This window comes from Penaeus japonicus, unplaced genomic scaffold, assembly GCF_977035675.1.
Source record: "Penaeus japonicus unplaced genomic scaffold, GWHDUDI00000001_assembly GWHDUDI00000010, whole genome shotgun sequence".
NCBI lineage: Eukaryota > Metazoa > Arthropoda > Malacostraca > Decapoda > Penaeidae > Penaeus > Penaeus japonicus.
Genome location: NW_028234412.1, coordinates 8,555,939 through 8,560,938, shown reverse-complemented (window position 1 = coordinate 8,560,938; position 5,000 = coordinate 8,555,939). Strand labels below are relative to the sequence as shown.

Below are 5,000 nucleotides of genomic sequence, written 5' to 3'. Positions count from 1 at the left end.
ATGAAATACAAAATACGAGGTCAAACGAAAGACAAAAACGATATATGAAAGACAAAATACGAGGTCAGACATGAGAAAATACGAGGTCAGACGGAAGACAAAAACGATATCAGACTAGAGACAAAATACGAAGTCAGTAAGAAACAAAATACACAATCAAACGAGTTGGGGGGAAAATACGTTGTCAAACATAAGAAGAAAATCTAGGTGTTCGGAAAAGTTGTCAAATTAGAAACACAGAATATAATAAAAAGATAAAGGAGACGAACGAACATAAGGCGGAAGGATGGAGAGGCAGCAAGCGTGAGAGAATTATTCGTTTTCCTAAAAAAAATAATAATAATAAATAAATAAAATAAAAATAAAAATAAAAAAACTTTCTTCAACATGTTCGAGACAACCGAACATGTTAAGTCCACCTAATACGACACGACGTGAACTAGAAGAAAGTTAACATAAAGTGAAATGTTCGAGAAAAACGGACATATTGGTTAAGAATGCAAGTGTTTTTTTTTAGGGAGAATGGGTTTGTCAATCTCTGAAGCTCAATCACCTTCTTTGTCTATCTATTTCTATTTGCTTATTTATATATCAATTTGTTTCTGTCTGTCTGTCTCTCTCTCTCTACTTAAGTACATATATATATACATATAATATATATATATATATATATATATATATATATATATATATATATATATATATATGAATATATAAATATATAATACATACATATATATGTATATATATATAGAGAAATACATATATATGTGTATAATATATATATATATATATCTATATATCTGATATATATATACATATATATGTGTATTATATATATATTCCATATATATATATATATAGATATATATATACATATATATGTGTATATATACACAATATGTATATACTGTAATATATACATATATATGTATATATAACATATACATATTATGTATATATATACATATATGTATGTATATATACATATATATATATATATATATATATATAATTATATATACATATATATATGTATATATACATATATATGTATATATATACATATATATGTAATATATTATATATATACGTATATACATATATATGTAATATATATACATAATAATATGTATATATATGATATATACATATATTATATATGTATATATATATGTATAATACATATATATATATATATGTATATATATATATATATATAAAATATTATACATATATATGTATATATATATTACATATATATACATATATACAATATATATATGTATATATAGTATGTATAATATAATATATAATATATATTATACCCATGTATAATAATATATATATACATATATAATGTATATATATATATGTATATATGCATATATATACATATATATGTATATACATGTATATATATACATATATATATACATGTAATCTATACATATGTATTATATATATACATATATGTATTATATAATACATATATATGTATATATATACATAAATATGTATATATAATATATAATGTATATATATATATATATATATATATGTATATATACATATACATGTATGTATGTATTTACATGTATATATTACATATATATATATAAAATCATATATACATATATATAAATAAATACATATATATTACATATGTATATATTATATATATATTATAATATATATACATATATATACATATAATAATATATACATATATATAATATATAATACATATATATAATATATATACAGTTTTGGATATATATATTTATATATATACATATGCATATATATACATATATACATATATAATTATACATATATATATATTTATACATATATATATACATATATATATACATTATATATATATTACATGTATATGATATATATTTATTATATATATAATATTTATACATATATATATACATATAAACATATATATACATATATACATATATATTTACATATATACATATATATCAATATATATACATATATGCATACATATATATAATGTATATATGTATATATAATGTATATATATGTATATATGTATATATAAACATATATGTATATATATGTTTATATGTATATATATGTATATGTATACATATATATGATATATATATGTATATAAATAGATATATATAAGATATATATATATATATATTATAATATGTATATATACATAATATACATATGTATACAATATATGTATATATACATACATATATGTATAATATATTATATATATATATACATATACAGTATATATATACATATATGTAATATATGTATACATATATAAATATATGTATAAAACATATTTATATACATATATACAATAATAATATTATATAATATATATATATATAATATAATATATATATAATATATACATATATATATACATTAATACACAACCATACACATACATATACATATTATATATATATATATATTATATATATTAATATATATATATAATATATATGTAGTTTGTGTATTAATATATATTATATATATATATATATAATATATATAATATATATATATATTTATATGTATATAATATGTATATATATTATATTACATAAATATATTATATATATTATATATATAATATGTATGTATTTATAAATATATTTAATTTATATATATATATATATGTATATATATAAATTATTTATATATATAAATTATATATACATATGTATATGTATATATATGTATATTAAATATATATATATTTATATATATATTTATATATATATATGTATTTATATATTTAAATATATGTATATATTATATATATATATGTAATATTTATATATATGTATTTTATATATATGTATTTATATATATGTATATTATATATATGTATATATATACATATATAAATATGTATATATACATATATATACATATATATATAAACATATATATATATAATATATATATATATAAATATATATATATATATATAAATACATATAATACATATATATATACATATACATGTATATAAATGATATATATTATATATATGTATAAATACATGTATATAAATCCATATTATATATAAACAAATGTATCTGTGTGTTAATAAACCGAAATTGAGTTTATGTATGGTCACCATCCATCCTCTATGTAAATAAATAAATACATATATAATGGTATACATATATACAATATAGTATATGAATATAAATACATATAATTATATAACATATATAAGTGTACACTACATATACAAGTATATAAATATATCAGTCTATACAAAAGTATTATACCATATATATAAACATGTATATAAATATATATATACATATACATTTAAATACAGTATCTATTTACAAAACCTATAAATATGTTATATATACAAATATATGTATATATAAACATATATATGTATATATTCATATAAATATATACATATAAATATATATATAGTATAAATATAATGTATATATATACATATATACCCCTTTATATATAACATATATATACATATAATTATACATATAAATACCATATATATATATATAAAAGCATATAAATACATATATATATATGTATATATTATTATATATGTATACATATATTTACATAAAGAATATATGTATTATATGTATTATACATCAGTAAGTGTATATATACATTATGTAATATATAATACCATATATATATATATACTACATATTTATACCTATGTACATATATACATGATATATTACATATACATATATAATACATATATCTACATATATACATATATATACCTATATATAAATATATAAACCATGTATATAATATATACATATACATTGTATATACTTATACATATATATGTAATATAGTGCATAAAAATGTGTGACAGTAAGATTATACATATATCATAACTCACGTTTATATATACATAATAACTATACATATTATATATATATATATATACATATAACAAATCTATATGTACATATATATACATATATATACTTAAGTAAATAAACCTCAGATATATGTATCATATTGATACAACATATATAAGTATATATACATTATGTATATAAATGTATATATAATATACATATATACATATATTACATCATAATACAAATATACATATATATATATAAAAAACAGATATATATATATATATATATATGTAATATATATATATATATAAATATATCTATATATATAAGCATATATATACATTTATATGTATATATATAGAGTATATATAAAATGTATATGTATATAGATGTATATATATACATTTATATTATATATATAAACATATATATCTACCTAATATATACAAATATGTATATACATGTTCCATAAAATTACAAATATATAACATAATAGACATATATATATATATATAAAAATATATACATATATATCAATATATATACATATACTTATCATCTATAAATGATAATATGTATATATAATGTTTTTTATTTTTATAAATGTAATTTGGATAATAACATAATAGTATATATTTATATATATGTATATATGTATGTATAGGTATATGTATACAATTTTAAATGTATATATATGGTACAATATTTATATGTATATACATATATACATGATAAGTATATGAAAAAAGATAATATAGTATATATACATATATTACATATATATACATATATATGTATATTATATATTCACATACAGATGTATAAATATACCATATATTGATATATATGTTATATAATAATACACGTATATATAGATACATATATGTTAAAATAAGATACATATATATGTATATCTATATATATATATAGATATATATATATAAATATATATATGTGTGTGTGTGTGTGGGTTGTGTGTGTTTGTTGGTGCGTGTTTGGTTATTAAATGTATATATATATATATAAAGATAATATATATATATATAGATATATATATGTATATATATGTATATAAGATATATGTATATATATTTTATATCTATATTT

The 5,000-nt window shown here is 14.1% G+C and overlaps 1 protein-coding gene across 4 annotated transcripts in view; it reads left to right on the top strand.

The window, feature by feature from the left end:
• The window catches only part of LOC122256763 (secretin receptor), a 318,100-nt gene that overhangs the window by 261,160 nt on the left and 51,940 nt on the right, over positions 1 to 5,000 (top strand). The gene's annotated exons all lie outside the window — the stretch shown is intronic.